This window comes from Lissotriton vulgaris, chromosome 7, assembly GCF_964263255.1.
Source record: "Lissotriton vulgaris chromosome 7, aLisVul1.2, whole genome shotgun sequence".
Classification (NCBI taxonomy): domain Eukaryota; kingdom Metazoa; phylum Chordata; class Amphibia; order Caudata; family Salamandridae; genus Lissotriton; species Lissotriton vulgaris.
Genome location: NC_141695.1, coordinates 619,435,973 through 619,454,612, shown reverse-complemented (window position 1 = coordinate 619,454,612; position 18,640 = coordinate 619,435,973). Strand labels below are relative to the sequence as shown.

Below are 18,640 nucleotides of genomic sequence, written 5' to 3'. Positions count from 1 at the left end.
AGGCTGAGGCACTGATGTGGTCATTTGCAATCATTATGGCATCCAAGATTTGCATTTGTGAAAACAGCTGGAAAGCTGCTGTGATGCTTATATCCTATTCTAAGGACAGTAAGAATATGAGACTAAAAGTGTTTCTACCCCACGTCAACACACCCTCTTTGGCTACCTTAAAGTGTGTATGGGTATCATCCAATAACACATTGGCTCGCTGCACATATTTAACTTTCAAAGCAGAAAATGAAGCAAACACATCAGAGTACCAGATGCCAAGGAAAAGAGGAAGTCAACTGGCTCAGACAATCGTGCAAGCAAGTTCAGAAATATGTTTTATTCAAAGTCTACAATCGTGATACTTGATTAGTAGGTACATTTCTCATCGAATTGGCTCACAAGCAGGAGAGATTACAGCTAACTATGCAGGATGGAATTCCAGCATCAATTGTCCACTCCCTCCAGCTTAGGTTTGGAGAGGTAGGTTTTGGGTGACTCCTTGGTGTGCGCCCATGGCAGTGGGTGAAACCAATATGTTTCTGTGTCTCTTTTCAGCTTTTTGTTGACCTGATCCCTTTGACCTCGGGTTATTGGGATTTCCTTCTCTCGGCCATCTCTGCCAGCTGCCTCTGCCGGGCCTCCTCCACCTCCAGACGCTTCACCTCATACTTCTCACGTGCCTTCATCCGAAGCTCCTCCACATCAGTCAGAAATCGATGTCTGTTGTAAACCAGAAAAAAATAGAAACTCAGACATATTCCACAAAAGCTCGTCCTCCAGTTTCGTACTAAGAGGAATCAATTCCAGCCCTGCAGTAGCTGTTTGTTTAAGGAACTTCCACTACCAACAAACTGCATTTACCATACCTAAAGAAAAAGAGATGGGTGGAAAGCTTTAAATATTCTTGGCTTTTGTTACTTTGGGCACATTCCATTTCACAGATTCTGTGTTTCATTGTACCAATACAGTCAGTGACCATGCAAATGGAATTCAATCTTTGCTTTGCATAAACAGTGACAATCCAGCAGCCACCTGTTTGTACCTGTCAACCCTGTGAAGGCATGCAAGGCTGGTTGTTTATCTTGGCTTGAAAGTATCTCGGCACCAAATGAATTCCAAATGAAATTGAGAGTCAGAGAGTTTGTGCGGCAAGTAATGGAGATAATTATGTGCTCTACAAGTTGAGAACAATATGACAGGCTTTTGTAGACCAGAAGAAACAATGACAAAAGCTGACACTAATTTGAAACTTTGCTACATTTAGGATCTCCCGGGTTAACCGGAGAAAAGGCATTAAAAGAGGCGCATTAATTCTAGAAAATTTTAAGCGAGTACTTATGCAGATAGAGACTTCAAAATACGTATTCACTACTACCTGTAAGCTACCAGTTACAGCTCCAGTGGACTAAACACCTGAAGGATCTATCGTGTATCACTTAAAATATCGGTACTATCACTCTTTGAAAACAGTACATGTTGGTCTTGGAGGGTTTTCTTTATTATACAGTCGGGCTGACTTGAAAAATCAGAACATGATGTCATTAATACATTATTCTGGTGCCTTTGGACACCAACAATGGGTGACACACAATCTAGATATAAAAAAAGCTAAGCAACAACACATTCCATGGTCTTATTACTCAGAGATTTCATGCTGGATCAAAGCGCATGAAGGTGGAAAAGACTAATAGACAGGAAATAAAGGATAATGTTGAATCAATCAATTAATCAGGGCTGGTAAAGCACAACTACTCACCTGTGATGATCTCAAGGTGCTGGAGGGGAGGGTGTGACTCTTTTGAGTGCTGGGGTCACCCGAAAAGTCAGGTCTTGAGCTCCTTCCAGAACTGGGGTAATGTGGGAGACTGCCATAGGCAGAGGAGGAGGGTATTCCAGGCTTTGGCTGCGAGGTAGGAGAATCCTTATCCTCCCATTCTGGTCTTGCGGATCCGTGGGATGGTGGCCAGTGAGAGCTGGGATCATCAGAGGTGTCTTTTGGGTATGTGGAAGGAGAGGCAGCTGTTTAGGTATGCACGTCCGGTGTTGTGAAGGGCCTGGGTGAGGAGTTTGAAGTTTATTCTTCTTTCAACTGGTAGCCAGAGGAGATCGCAGAGGTGTTGGGTGATGTGTCTGTGATGGGGTATGTTGAGGATCAGTCTGGCTGTGGTGTTCTGGACAATCTGGAGTTTGTGAAGGAGTTTTTTGTTGATTCTGGCATAGTGAGTGTTACCTTAATCCAGTCTGCTGCTGATGAGTGTGTGTGTGAGAGTTTTTCTGGATTCAGTTGGGATCCATCTGAATGCCTTTCAAAGCATACGGAGGAGTCGAGGAGACAGCGTTGATCTGGCGGTTTATTGTGAGCAATGAGTCCAGTATGATGCTGAAGTTTCGTGCATGGTCCGTATGGAGTGCAGGGGATTTCCGAGGGTAGAGGGCCACCGGGAGTCATTCCATGCGGAGGGGGTGGAGTCAAGGATGAGGTCTTCCGTCATTTCTGAGTTGAGTTTCAGACAGCTGTTCTTCATCCAGGTGGCGATGGCTTTCATCCCTTCTTGGAAGTTGTGACTGGTGATGTTGGGTTCGTTGGTGAGGATCAGCTGGGTGTCGTCGGCATATGAGAAGATGTTGAGCCCGTGCTTCCAGACGATAGTTGAAAGGGGGGTCATACAGACGTTGTAGATGGTGGGGCTGAGGGAGAAGCCCTGGGGCACTCCACAGTTGGTTTCTGTCAGTTCCAAGACGTAGGGAGGGAGTCTGACCCGCTGAGTTCTGCTGGTGAGGAAGGAGTGGATCCAGTCGAGAGCCTTGCCGCAGATGCCTGAATCATATAGTCTGGTGGCTAGGGTGTGGTGGGAGACTGTGTCAAATGTAGCCGGGAGGTCTAGGAGGGTGAGGGCTGCGGTTTCACCCTGGTCAAGGAGGAAGCAGATGTCATTGTGGCGGTGAGTCGGGACGGTCTTGGTGCTGCGATTGCTTCAGAATCCGGATTAGGAGATGTCCAGGACATTGTTAGCTTTGATGAAGTTTGCTAGCTGGGTGTTGACGGTCTTTTCAATGAAGGATAGGAAATTGCTGATAAAGAGAGACTGCAAGACAGAATATTCCACTTGGATATGCGGCAAGAATTGAATATTGTTATGATTTCTTTATAAGGGTCAAAAGTTAGAGTTACTGGCATTATAAATGCCAATAGATGGCAATGTTTTTTACCTAGCTATGATGTAGGGTGCAGTGCTATATGTGGCCAAAGGAGGTCCCATGGGAGCACTTTTGGCCACATATAGTATAGCACCCTGCAGAAGATTTGGTAAATCCACTACCAGACTTGCCTAGGACCAAGTGTGTCCTGCCTGAAGCCCTTTAAGAAAATAGTGCTCTGATGCTGTAAATAAAACCATGGGAGTAACAACACATGTAACAAAGGGTGTCCACATTAGAGGTTACAGGAAGAGACAAGGCAATACTAAGGAGGGACTACTAAGCCTAATGACCAATTAAAAGCCACCATTTACAAAGCACAGGTACAGGAACAATTAAAAAGATGAGCAGAAAGTGGATGGGACTTCATGCCCATATCCTGAATACAGGATGTCTCGAAGAGACAGGGCAAGCGCTGCCTAGGCGAGACCAATTAAGCATTTGCAATGCAATAGGTCTTACATTAGTTGGAGTTGTTGGCATTATAAATGAATATTTTTACCTAGCCAGGTTGCAGGCTGCAGTATCATATGTGGCCAATAGAGGTTCCATAGCACTGCACCTTGCAAAGTTTGAGCTATTGGCATTATAAATGCCAATTTTTGTACCTCGCCATGTTGAAGGGTGCAGTACCATGTGTGGCCAAAAGAGGTCCCATGGAGCTTCCTTTGGCCACATATGGTACTGCACCCTGCAGAAAATATGGTAAATTCACCCTACCCAAAATACATTGCATGCAAGACAGTACCATGAGTACATTCAAATAGCTACGTCCATATATACAATTAGTAGCTTTGAAATGTAACAACATTATTATTATTATTATATTAATTCCGGATTTGTTTGTACTCTGTGTGGAGCTGATTAAGGGAAATGTATAGAAGGTCTCATATAAATGTGAGATGTGCTAGTGAGTAAAGGAACCCCTGCCAGTCTTGCCTAGGACCAAGCATGTGGCCTGCCTGAAGCCCTCTTGCCTAGTCTTGCCTAGGACCAAGCATGTGGCCTGCCTGAAGCCCTTTAAGAAAATAGTGTCCAGAGGCTGTAATTAAAACCTAGGAAGTAATAACACATGTAACAGGGGGTATCATCATGGGAGGTTACAAGAAAAGACAAGGTGGTACTAAGGTGGGACTACTATGCCTATTCACCAATGAAAAGCCATCATTTCCAAAGGACAGGGACAGGAGCCAATTAAAAAGATAGGCGGAATACATGAATACAACATGTCTCAAAGACACAACGCAAGCGCTGCCAGGCGAGACCTAAAAAAGAGCCGCTCCATCATATAAATGTATAATGTCGAGGAAAATAAAATAAATGATGGGAGCAAAAATATGTCAATGTCAATTTGAATTTACAAGAAGACAAGACTGAACTTAAAATGTTTTTTTTTTACATGTTAAACATAAACCGTGACACAAATGACAGAAGAAGCTAAAAGGATTAGAATAGAATATCTACATGCCACTAAAGTACAAAAAATATTTTCAGAGAGCACGGCCTCCGAAGGCAAAGGTATCAAAAAAGCATTTTATAATTCTTAAGAAATTAGTGCAGAAAGCCACCAGTTGCAAATCAGGAGTGAAATAGCAAAAGACAAGTTTATCCAAAATCACCTGGGTAATAAAGTTGTTCAACTAGCCTGGTTCTTAACATTTTTCCTATATAGGTTTTGGTTTTATACAAGGACTCTTGGAATGAAAAGAACTGGACAGCCAAGACTGTTTGGTCCTGTTACATCTACATATGTACAACCCTAGGAGTGATTTGGCCTTATAGGATCCCATTACTGCCTGTGTCCCTATGGCACCCCTAGCTAAAACATACCTACCAAAGCATGCCTTGCCACTTAGGTCGAGTCACTGAAAAAGACTTGTCAAATCCTGAGCAGGCTCCATGAGTATAGTAGAAGCTCTCAGTAGCCTTCGATGAACAGGCGTATGTCCTCAGTAGGGTAACGGGAGGCCATTCCTATTAATCAATCAATCAGGGTTGGTAAAGCATAGATAATCACCTGCGAGGGTCTCAAGGTGCTAGGGGACAGGGAGGGCGGCTCCTTTTAGTGCTGCGGTCATCCGAAGAGTCAGGTCTTGAGGTCCTTTCTGAACTGAAGCAGTATAGAGACTTGGTGGAGGTGGAGGGGGAATTGTCGTTCCAGGCCTTGGCTGCAAGGTAGGAGAAGGACTTTCCTCCAGTTCTGGTCTTGTAGATGCGTGGAATGTCGGCCAGCGAGAGGTCAGCTGATCGGAGGTGTCTCTTAGGTGCGTGGAAGGAGAGGCGGTTGTTCAAGTATGCTGGTCAGATGCTGTGGCAGGCCTTGTATGTGTGAGTGAGGAGCTCGAAGGTTGTTCTTCTTTTGAAGGGAAGCCAGTGGAGATTGCAGAGTTGTTAAGTGATGTGGTTGTGACGGGGAATGTCTAGGATCAGTCTGGCTGTGGCATTCTGGACTTTGCCAATTAGTTTCTTGTTGACCCGGCATAGAGATCATTGTCGATCACAAGTACGCTCGAAAGTGTTAAGGACATGACATTATTAGACCTCCTGTGAGTGGGTGTATGCTATTGCTTTTATCCTGGGAGCTGGTACATGTTCTCAGAAAACTCTTGAGGGGGTGCACCCTGATAGGAACCACTTTGGGAAGGGCCCTGTGACATTTCAGGTTTAGGCCAGAATTAAGAAACAGCTGTGATACTGAATTTGCATGCACTGAGTCACCTGGAATATTAGCACATGGCACGTAGACAACTAGGTCTTGTACAACAAGACCAGCAGACTCTGCTGGGAGAGGCCAAACAGCCCTGGCAGACTGCCCAGAGCTGCATTTATCAATGGGGTGACAAGTTGAGTAAAATGCCACACAGTTTATGCCAGAGCGCTCCTTATTCTTCCTCCATACTTCTCATTTATGACCCATAAGACACATTGCTCACAGATCCAAGGGAGCTAGCTTGTATTATTGCCACACATTTCGAAGATCTGTACGCTCAGAGGGGGTTTAAGAACAGGTATCGATAGTAGACTTTGTTAATTCCCTTCCCCTTCGAACTAATTCATCCATAGATGGTTACCTGTTGGGAGGGTATGCTCACCGGGGAGGAGCTTTCGACTGCCTTTGCATGGTTGCGACCCGGGAAAGCTCTGGGACGTAATGAGTTCCCTTGTGAATTCTTCAAAGCCTTGATGCCTAAACTCCAGGAACACATGCTGGGTGTGATCCATTCTGCGGCTGCTGGTGCGGTTTTATCGCCTGATTGGTGACACTGTGAGATTGTAGTGCTCCCCCAAGCCTGGCCTTCCTGTGAGTGAACACTACTCATATCTCCCTAATTCCCTCTTAAATTTGGAGGTGAAGATTTTAGTGAAAGCGCTGGTGAATAGACTAGTGCCATTAATCCCCGACACAGTGCATTTAGATCAGGCTGGCTTTATAACTCATTGTGTCACCTTACATAAAATTCAGTTTCTATAGAACGCTTTGGCGCTAGCCAATGATTGGAGGACCAGCGGCAGTCCTCTTTGCTGATACTGACAATGCATTTAATTCCGTGAGCTGGGAGTACTTGTTTCTACTCCTCCGTCACCTAACTTTTGGCACCAAGTTTTTATCCTACCTTAGACTACTTATAAATGACTGGACAACGATTGTGTTGGTGGCCAGTGCCAGATCAAACTAATTTTCAATACAGTGATGGACGAGGCATGGTTAGCCCCGGTCTCCCCTGATGTTTGTTCTGGCTATGGAACCCCTGGCAGTGTGGGTGAGGATGGACGCTCAGGTGCATGGTTTCGAGTGGGGAGGAAGAACTCTCTGGCAGAACAGCCTTATATGCGGACCATGTTCTCTTCTTCTTAACTGTCCCCAAGACATTGGGGCCCCATATCCTGCAAAGCATCCGTTATTTTTGGTGAAACCTCAGGCCAATACAATAATATGTCGAAATCTACAGTGTTCTTGGCAAGTAGCTGCTCAACACACCTCCCCTGGGAGTCGGGACTGCGAACTGCCCCAGGTGGGTTTATTTATTAATTTATTTAATGCCATTTATAGAGCGCGTACAATTACCCTTAGGCGTCTCGGCGCTGAAATTGCACTGAAGTCTCACCCTAGACAGAAAAAAGCGGAAAAGTGGATTACTGATTAAAAAGCCATGTCTTCAGTTTTTTTCTAAACTGAAGAAGAGTAGAACTAGTTCTTATGTGGATGGGTAGGGTGGGGATGGGGTTCAAGTTCCTGGGTGTCTTCATGTCCTCCGATGCGGCACTGGTGTGGTCACGTAACTTGGAGCCTTATTTTGACTCGCTTGAGAGAGGATGTTCGGGTCTGATTATTTTGCCTCGGCCCCCGACTTTTAGGTTGGCAATTTTTAAAATGGTGCAGTTGCTGTGATTTCTGTACCGGTTACAGAAGTTTCCGTATGACTCTCCCTGGCAATGGTTCCGAAAACTGAATTCCATTCGGGTTACTCCTGGAGAAGAGACTCACACTCCCCCTTATATTGCCCTTAGCAAATGCTTTTTATCAACGTATCGCTGCAGCAGATATTGAGTAACATTACCATGCGTTGCATTACTTTATCATTAATGACTGGTGGTAGGACTTCCAGGGCCTGTCTTTGCGTTCAAGAAGTGGGCAATGGGGACATCCCTTTTGTTTCATATCTATACGACGGAGGCAATATCGGTGTCTTCCTCCAGTGTCTAGAGTGGCCCTGAATCAGTGGAGACATTCCTTCATCAGATGGGATTGAGGGGAGGCTGACTGAGTGGACACCGCTCTGGTGGTGCCGACTGCTGCCACAAGTGGCTGCGTTGGAAGGATTTCGGCAGTGGGACTTCACATGTGTGACATCTTGCCTAGGCCGCATCTTGTTCTGGTCGATTCAGATGAACCCGAAACGCATTCTCCTCCATATCACGGACACAAGGGTGGTAATAGACACAAGTTGCCACTGTACTGTTTCTGGGACTGACTGGTGAAACAGGATATAGCAAAGGAGTGGAAGGCTGCGGCCCCACCATCCCTTGTGGTATGGAAGAAAGGGATGGACCACTGTATGGGGCTGGAGCTGGCAGTGTACAAGCAAGAGGTTGTTCACAGAAACACCACGAGATATGGCAGTTGTGGACAGATTATGGAGGCATTGAGTTCAAACCTGTCCATTCTCGGCGACAAGAGGTGAATGATGCAATTCAGTAGGTTCATGGGATGAGAGGGAGTTGGAAAGGTGCAGGACAACTAATCGGATTATTAGACTTGTTTTGTATTTTATTGCTATAATGTGGGTGGGTGGGGAGGGACATGAGCATGTATTTGATTTTGTTTATGCTTTTTTCTCCCTTATATTTCTTTTCTAGGTCAGCACTCTAGGCCATGTTCAGAATTCAAAAATCAATAAAACATGTAAAAGAAAGAGGCCATTTGCTTCACTCTATAAAGCATGGCTTGATGTGTCAGAAATATCGAAGAAATCATAAGCTCTCTGAACGGGCCTGATTACTTGCTAGGAGTTTAGAAAGGGGAGACCTCTCGGTCACCCCGAACGTATGGCTGGGTGCCCCAATCCCCCGGGAAACCTTTGCGGGCGGGGGGGCGTGTCCCGGCCGGTATGCCCATAGTGGCGTGGTTGGAGCACGCCCCTGCCGCCTAAAAGGGGTTGTCCTAACACCCGCCCGGAAGTCCGTGCACCTCTGGGCGAGATGGGGATGCTGCCCCGCCTTCCCGCTGCAAGATAAAAGGCGCGGGAATCCAGGCAAACGTCCTCTTGTTCCTGTGCTCTGGTGGTGGCCGCCACAAAGATCGCAAAAGAGGTTCGCTTGGGGCGGGTTGCAGGACCGTTCGGTGAACCACCAACGGCCAATTTTGTGTGTTCCCCATTAGGGGTAGTTCCCAAGAAGGAGCCGGGAGAATACAGGCTCATTCATAATTTATCGGCACCAAGGGGGCCTTCCGTTAATGAGGCGATCGATGCAGACATTTGCAGTGTGAGGTATGCATCCTTCGATGACGCAGTGGTAATGTTGAATCGCCTAGGCCCCGGTGCATTGTTAGAGAAATCAGATATTGAATCCGCATTTAGGTTGCTTCCGGTACATCCCCAGGATCAGCACTTGTTGGGTTTTGCATTTCAGGGGAAGTACTACATGGATATGTGCATGCCGATGGGTTGTTCAATTTCGTGTGCCTATTTTGAAATGTTTAGCTCATTTCTGGAGTGGGTATTCTCGAAGGCCTCAGGGCACCAACATGTGATGCATTATCTCGGTGATTTCTTGTTTCTCGGCCCAGCGGACTCTCGGGACTGCGCACGGGCATTGCAGGATTTCTGCGTGCTCATGCGGGGTTTCGGGGTACCGTTGGCGCCAGGTAAGACGGTGGGTCCAACTACCTCCCTGTAGTTTCTGGGTATCGAACTAGACTCCGTGGAGGGTTGCTTCCGTTTGCCGGCAGAGAAGATCGCCAAATTCAGGGCCTCCTTGTTGCAATGTCTCCGGAACGACAAAGTGACACTGCACCAACTACAGCAAACAGTGGGACAGCTTAACTTTGCATTGAGGGTTATACCGATGGCTTGCCCTTTCTCCCGATCGATTGCCCAGGCCATGGTTGGCCTAAAGGAAGGACACCATGGTACGAGGCTGTCGGCAGAGGTTCGCCAGGACATGCTCATTTGGCTGGCATTCTTGGCAGATTTCAACGGCCGAGTAGTCTGGAGCAAAGCCCCGGCCTCGTCAGCAGAATTAGGTTTATGGACCGACTCTGCGGGCAGTGTGGGGTTTGGCGCGATCCTCGGTAACCGATGGTCGGCCCAGAAATGGCTAGCATGGTGGGAAACAAGTGGTTTGACGAGCAACATTGGTTTTCTAGAGCTATTCCCCATCTGGGTAGCGTTGTCGGCCTGGCCAGAGGAGTTCCGAAACCACTCGGTGATATTTTGGTCTGATAACATGACCGTAGTTGAGTGCATTAACCAGCAGGCAGCACGCTGCAAGTGGATATTGCGATTGTTGAAAGAAATTGTGTTGAAATGCTTGAGACTAAATGTGCAATTCAGGGCAAAACATGTGCCAGGAGTACTGAATAATGCAGCTGATGCGCTCTCTCGTTTCAAAATGCAGGCTTTCAGGGATTGTTTACCCTCAGCGGAGCTAGTGGCAGCGCCATTTACCGAAGCATTATGGCAAATTGGCGCCCCGGACTACAAAACCTCGTGGCAGCCAGTTTAGTGCCCAGGTCAAGAAAAGCTTATGAAGGGGCGTTCCGCTCGTACTGCGCCTTTTTGGGCCATACATGGGAGCATAGATGGGGTCAGGAGGGGTCCTTTACCCAATTTTTAGTGGCACTTCATGAGGAGGGCCGGTCGGTGGCAACCGCCAGTCGGTATAAGGCCGCCCTATCGTTTATGGCTCAGCTCCAGGGGATTAGGGACCCAACGGATTCCTTTATAGTCAGAAAGGCGCTGCGCGGCTGGCGGTGCCTAGAGGGTCGCAAAAAGGATACCAGGCACCCGATAGGATTTGACAGATTGACCTCCTTCTTGGCTAAACTAGAAGAGACATGCTCCTCACCTAGTGAGGTTGTCCTATTCCGGGCAGCATTTGCATTGGCGTTCTATGGGGCCCTGCGGGTAAGCAAACTAGTGGCTCCCAACAAAAGGGATACCGAGGGGGGTCTGCGCAGGGACCACACGCAAGTGAGGGGGGATTCCCTGCTGATCACCATAGCCAGGTCAAAGACAGACCGGGAGGCCCAGGGGAATAGCATTGTGTTGCAGCGCGCTCCGGGTAGTCCCTGTTGTCCAGTGAGGCATGTTGAGGCCTACCTAAAACAAAGGTTGACGACGTGGGGGGGGGCCTTGCTGCGACATGCTGACGGCACCCCGTTAACAAAGTTTCAGTTCCAGAGGGTGCTGGCAATCACGATTGCAGCTGCAGGCTTGAACCCGAGTGATTTTGGGACTCATTCATTCAGGATAGGGGCCGCTACAGAAGCAACGGCTGGGGGTCTGCGGGCAGACAATGTTAAACAATTAGGCCGCTGGTCTTCGAATTGTTTCAAACGGTACGTGCGGCTGCACATGTTGTAAGTTACTGAAGAAGTGCACTCACGCTTGTTGTCTTTTGTTTGGATTACAGTTTCACGAGCCTGTGACGCAGGGCGGAAATTGGGACCGGTCCAGTATCAGCTAACCACCACTTCAGGATCAAGGAATGGAAGACGAGTGGTCTGGGTCGTGGGCCACTCATACGTGAGGCGTGCTGCGGACATATTCAAGGCAGGTGATGCGATCCACACATCTGAGGAATATGGTTTCAGGGTGTCCTTCCATGGGAAGGGCGGCCTATGCATTGACCGACTGCAAGGTTTTGTGGAAGAATTGTTAGGGCGGCACAGGTCACCGCCATCAGTAGTCATAGTGCACATTGGGGGCAATGACTTGGTAAGGTTGGGCAGACGAGCTTTAATCGAGCACATACTTTCAGCAGTTAGTTGGTTAGTTAGTTGGTTAGCAAAGACGCAAAGACAATAGCTTGATCACACATAATTTCCGAGGAGGGTATGGAGGGGTGGATTGTCCACGACAGCGTTGAACCATTCGGTAAAGAGGGTCAACAATAAAATGGAGAAATTGCTTCGCTCTGCTCATCTTCAAAGCATACCGCATGGGTGCATCTGGGAGGACCACTGTTATTCAGATGATGGGGTACACCTGTCCAGGGTGGGGAATGACTTGTTGATAGGAGACATGATAGCTTGGCTAGTGGGATTGAGGAGACATGACCTATAGGAGGTGTGGGGGGCCAGATAGTCGGTCAACTATCTGGCCTGTGGCGGTAAGGTCATGATCGGTGAGCAGTGATTTCAAGGTCCCTAGTGGGGGCGCCACCCATTATGGATGGGAGCGCCCGGGGGGAGGCGGCCATTGGCCCCTCCCACGGGGGCGGCACCCATTACGGATGGGATCGCCCAGGGGGAGACGGTCATAGGCCCCTCCCAGGGGGAGACGGCTATATGACCCTCCCACGTATTTCCAGGGGGCCGGATATCCACTCCGGCAGAAGAGAGTGCGGGGAAGGTGGGGGGGGGTCCACGCTGTCCTTCTTACCGATACCCCGCACGGGAACTCGGACGACCTTAAGATGGCGCCGAGTGAAAGGGGACACCATGACAAGCGAAGTTACGGTTGGCTACGAGGGTAAAGCCCTCTGCGCATGCGCCACTCACACGTGAGGGCGGAAATTTGGTGATAGGGATCTGACACCGGTTAAGACCTTGCCGTTGGCCCCTAACGATAGGATGTACAAAATTCGTATGCAATGCATTATCTCATGATGTTAGACTCGGTTAGGAAAATCTTTGTATTAGAGATTTGTTAAGGTTAGCCTGGATACCGGTCTTCATCAAGTGTAATGAAAGTTGAATTTTGTACATGATACATGAAACATTTTTAATTTAAAGTTTTAAATTTTGTTTCATATTTTAATAAATACGGCCGAGGGGGGTCGTGAGGCCCCCCTGCCTTCCAAAAGTTCAAACTGTGTCTGTCTCCTACCATTGGGATTGGTGGTGGAAGGGGTGGCGGGCATCCCGGACCATATGGAAAGGGGAGACCTCTCGGTCACCCCGAACGTATGGCTGGGTGCCCCGATCCCCCGGGAAACCTTTGCGGGCGGGGGGCGTGTCCCGGCCGGTATGCCCGTAGTGGCGTGGTTGGAGCACGCCCCGTCCGCCTAAAAGGGGTTGTCCTAACACCCGCCCGGAAGTCCGTGCACCTCTGGGCAGGATGGGGATGCTGCCCCGCCTTCCCGCTGCAAGATAAAAGGCGCGGGAATCCAGGCAAGCGTCCTCTTGTTCCTGAGCTCTGAAGGCTGCACCACTCGTCGCTCGTGAGCCCTCAAGGGAACAAGCTGCAGTTTTTCGACCCACCCACCAGCCCCTGTTGCAGAAGTTTGGGAGTGAACAAAGTTGTAATTCACAATTTGATTGTAATGGATAAACGTCTTGTTGGAACCGTTGCTCTCATCTTAGATTGATGCCAAGAGTGTGCATGCAACTGAATACTTGCCTATAGGCCTTTTTTCCGTTGTAGAAATGTAATGAACTGTATGTAATAAAAATGTTCTCTGTTACAGGACCTTTTCTCCTTTAGTAGCAATGTTTATAGTTCATTGGATATACCTAGCTGTAATTTAAGATTAAGCATAGGTTTTTCCCCCTAGTAAGTAACTAACTGTCGTATTTATTTAGTCTTCGGTCGGGCGGTAAGGTCATGATCGGTGAGCAGTGATTTCAAGGTCCCTAGTGGGGGCGCCACCCATTATGGATGGGAGCGCCCAGGGGGAGACGGCTATATGCCCCTCCCACGAATTTCCCGGGGGCCGGATATCCGCTCCGGCGGAAGAGAGTGCGGGGAAGGGGGGGGGGGGGGGGGGGAGTCCACGCTGTCCTTCTTACGGATACCCCGCACAGGAACTCGGACGACCTTAAGATGGCGCCGAGTGAAAGGGGGCCCCCATGACAAGGGAAGTTACGGTTGGCTACGAGGGTAAAGCCCTCTGCGCATGCGCCACTCACACGTGAGGGCGGAAATTTGGTGATAGGGATCTGACACCGGTTAAGACCTTGCCGTTGGCCCCTAACGATAGGATGTACAAAATTCGTATGCAATGCATTATCTCATGAAGTTAGACTTGGTTAGGAAAATCTTTGTATTAGAGATTTGTTAAGGTTAGCCTGGATACCTGTCTTCATCAAGTGTAATGAAAGTTAAATTTTGTACATGATACATGAAACGTTTTTAATTTAAAGTTTTAAATTTTGTTTCATATTTTAATAAATACGTCCGGGGGGGTCGTGAGGCCCCCCCTGCCTTCTAAAAGTTCAAACTGCGTCTGTCTCCTACCATTGGGATTGGTGGTGGAAGGGGTGGCGGGCATCCCGGACCATAATGTAGTTCTGCCTCAAAGTGTGATCCATTGGAATTTCATTACCACAGGAAGACAACCCTGTTTTTACTTTTTAAGAAACAACATGTCACTCAAAATTGTATGATTCATACAACAATGTTGTTAGTGTGTGTGACTATTTCTCCAGAATGACGCTTCTTTAAATTGATGCTCTTAGTTTAGTTATCTGCAAAGAACGCTAGAGGAAAACAAGGTTGGACATAAATGAAAAGAGTCACCAAAGAACCACGTTGGATAATTAGATTAGTAAAACTCCTCATGGCATTTAAATCTAGGCAGGGAATACATTCAAGTTTCAACTAACAAGAAGCACTTAGTCATCAAGTAAAAAGAAACACTCCTGTTAGCCTAACATTCACAGATTATGTGTATAATATGGCTAAGAAACGACAAAACGGTGATAACAAACACTAGATAAAATGCCAATTAAAACAGCTGTTCGGGCTCTTCCAACATAGGAAAGACACATGCGAACACGCTTCGTAATTGCAAAGCCACCAATGGTATATCCAGTAAGGGTAGTGAACATACAACTGGGTCTAGCTCAGAGGATATCTTTTCTGATGTGGAGAAGTCTAACGATGGCTAATGGAGTCCATGTCTGAATGTGTTGGGGGTCACACAAATGCAGATGCTCTTAATGCTGGTGATATGTCGATAGGCAACATGGCAGAGGCACATTATTGTGATGCATGCATTCTGATGAACTTTAAGGTCATCTCTATTGGTAATTAGAATGCATTTAAGCCATTGTCCCCAGGTAAAGGAGGAGAAGGAACAGGACTAAAAAGGCTTCCATGAAACATTACAGATGATGAGAAGAATGTCTTGGTGCGGGACATTCATTCATCATGCAGTACCATATCTTTAAGCTACAGGAGACATGGTGCACGGACTCATGTTTTATGATAGGACATTCTACGTCCAACTTCAAGACTATAAAATCCATTTGGGGACGTAATTGGGGCTTCATTACTTGGGTAGTCTTGGCTTCACCATGGATGATCACATCTAAGTAACCCTTCTGTAACCCCTTTGGGTGGTCATATTGTCAACTTGATAACTTTTTATAATAACCATGACAATTAGGACTAGGAGCTTACATAATGGTTGCCTTTATTGGACGTGGACACCTACAGTTAGGCCGCCCTGAATGTGTGAATGAAAATCTTGCTTGGACCTCTCCTGGAAATATACACCTGGCGTTTATTTCTTCCACTAAGCCTTTTTCAAAGTGCACACGTTATCTGATCAGGAGACATAGGGGCATGGAGAATATGAATTGACCAAGATCAAACAATTTGATAGAACCGGAAACCCAATTGTAATGCAGTACGGATTGTTCCAGAGCCTATGAATTTACAATCATATTACATATTGGGGAATAGACAATGAGAGCAGTACAGACCACTCATCCTCCACTGAGCTAATATCCAGTCCACGTTTATTTTTCTTCTTATTTTTTTTACCACTAACTAACCACAAATTGATTCAAAATACTCCCAATCTTGGGCAAAAATTGCAAACAGAGAAATAATTTTAAAAGAGATTGGCCATCAGCACTCAATTTAACCAAATGAGGAGAACGGATTCAAAAAGCATGTCTCCTGGTTCCAGGCTGCGATTCTGATGGAAAGGCCAAACTACCTTTCCTGCGAATGTCACTGAATTGTGGCCCTGCCTGGATTTATAATAATAGAAGCGTTATTATATGCATTAGTTCATCATGAAAGTCATAGAAAATGGGACCACATACACACAGAGTGGAGTCCAAGGAAAAGGAGGGTCATAAAACATGAACAAGAGGGCTGCAAGCAGAATGAAAGTATCCACATTTTAGGACCTAGCCCTGGTCCTCGCAAAGAGGAAGATCACACTGAAATGCAAAGCTGCCGCAAGCCCTCAGGTACATAAATGGAGGGAGGTTGTTGCTCATTCTGCATTTCCGGAAGGAGACGACTTCGGCAGGCAGGCGTGTTATGGGTGTGGAGAGACGGAGGCTTGGACATCGCACGGCAGCTTAACGACTACAAGCGGTTAATAATATCCACCCCAGTGAGGACCAGTGAGCCGCGATACTAGGAAAAGAGTCAAGTGCAGTAAAGGTGGAGGCGCAACGACCTTCGAGGTGTAGATGGTGTGCCCCATTGTCCGGTTAAAGAACAGACAGAACGGATGAGTTACCGTTTTAAATATTTTACCGTGCGAATTTCGAAGGAAGTCGCGAGGGTGCTATAGAGTGAACAATAAGACACTCAGACCCATCCAAACTAGGATGCACACATCAATAAATCCAGAGCAGTGTGAAAAAGACATGAAGTAAGGATTCTCATGTATGAGGCAACCACCCAGTGCCGCAAAATAGGAGAGACTCAATTTTCAGTCTTGAGAATATGGCATATTATTGAAAAAAAGCCATCTAAACGCGTTGACGCCCAAAAATTGCATAATCGAGCAATCAAGCTCATCCTGTGAACAACACGAATTAAGCGAGTCTAGGATTGAGTCTTGAATTATGGTCTTGATGTGCAAACTTTCATGACAAATTGTACTGTCTATGTTTGTCTCTCCCTCTTTTTTTAATCATAAAATTCTTTCATGTTATTGTTTTAATTTAGTTGACACTTTGTGCTTGCAATAATAGGTGTGCAAACACAACAGGTGATGGACCGAATGTGGATCAATGTCACACACTCAACCCAGTCCAAAGATCTGGGCCCAAATCCATCGTTTTTTTGCACTCCACACCACCCTGGGTTAGACAATGGCGATATGCAAATCAGCTCTGACCCTGTGCCCCATGGGAACAGTCCAGTCCGAACTACAAAAGCCATGTCCTTCCCAGAACGGAATCAAGCATCCGAGGACCGGACCGGTTTCGAGGTAACACCTCATCAGCCCGGCTAGCTTGACTCCAGTGGTGTGGAGTGCCTGGGACCCATGTCTGGGCATCCCCAGCGCACTTAGGGCGGAATATGCAAACACAACAGGTGATGGACCGAATGTGGATCAATGTCACACACTCACCCCAGTCCAAAGATCTGGGCCCAAATCCATCGTTTTTTTGCACTCCACACCACCCTGGGTTAGACAATGGCGATATGCAAATCAGCTCTGACCCTGTGCCCCATGGGAACAGTCCAGTCCGAACTACAAAAGCCATGTCCTTCCCAGAACGGAATCAAGCATCCGAGGACCGGACCGGTTTCGAGGTAACACCTCTCATCAGCCCGGCTAGCTTGACTCCAGTGGTGTGGAGTGCCTGGGGCCCACGTCTGGGCATCCCCAGCGCACTTAGGGCGGAATATGCAAACACAACAGGTGATGGACCGAATGTGGATCAATGTCACACACTCACCCCAGTCCAAAGATCTGGGCCCAAATCCATCGTTTTTTTGCACTCCACACCACCCTGGGTTAGACAATGGCGATATGCAAATCAGCTCTGACCCTGTGCCCCATGGGAACAGTCCAGTCCGAACTACAAAAGCCATGTCCTTCCCAGAACGGAATCAAGCATCCGAGGACCGGACCGGTTTCGAGGTAACACCTCTCATCAGCCCGGCTAGCTTGACTCCAGTGGTGTGGAGTGCCTGGGACCCACGTCTGGGCATCCCCAGCGCACTTAGGGCGGAATATGCAAACACAACAGGTGATGGACCGAATGTGGATCAATGTCACACACTCACCCCAGTCCAAAGATCTGGGCCCAAATCCATCGTTTTTTTGCACTCCACACCACCCTGGGTTAGACAATGGCGATATGCAAATCAGCTCTGACCCTGTGCCCCATGGGAACAGTCCAGTCCGAACTACAAAAGCCATGTCCTTCCCAGAACGGAATCAAGCATCCGAGGACCGGACCGGTTTCGAGGTAACACCTCTCATCAGCCCGGCTAGCTTGACTCCAGTGGTGTGGAGTGCCTGGGACCCACGTCTGGGCATCCCCAGCGCACTTAGGGCGGAATATGCAAACACAACAGGTGATGGACCGAATGTGGATCAATGTCACACACTCACCCCAGTCCAAAGATCTGGGCCCAAATCCATCCTTTTTTTGCACTCCACACCACCCTGGGTTAGACAATGGCGATATGCAAATCAGCTCTGACCCTGTGCCCCATGCGAACAGTCCAGTCCGAACTACAAAAGCCATGTCCTTCCCAGAACGGAATCAAGCATCCGAGGACCGGACCGGTTTCGAGGTAACACCTCTCATCAGCCCGGCTAGCTTGACTCCAGTGGTGTGGAGTGCCTGGGACCCACGTCTGGGCATCCCCAGCGCACTTAGGGCGGAATATGCAAACACAACAGGTGATGGACCGAATGTGGATCAATGTCACACACTCACCCCAGTCCAAAGATCTGGGCCCAAATCCATCGTTTTTTTGCACTCCACACCACCCTGGGTTAGACAATGACGATATGCAAATCAGCTCTGACTCTGTGCCCCATGGGAACAGTCCAGTCCGAACTACAAAAG

The 18,640-nt window shown here is 47.7% G+C and overlaps 1 long non-coding RNA gene across 1 annotated transcript in view; it reads right to left on the bottom strand.

Annotated features, from left to right (window-relative positions):
* Positions 1-305: 305 nt before the first annotated feature.
* The window catches only part of LOC147702139 (uncharacterized), a 35,220-nt gene continuing 16,885 nt past the window's right edge, over positions 306-18,640 (bottom strand). The window contains exon 2 of the long non-coding RNA XR_015297507.1: positions 306-711. This is a non-coding gene — a long non-coding RNA (uncharacterized LOC147702139). The remainder of the gene's footprint in view (positions 712-18,640) is intronic.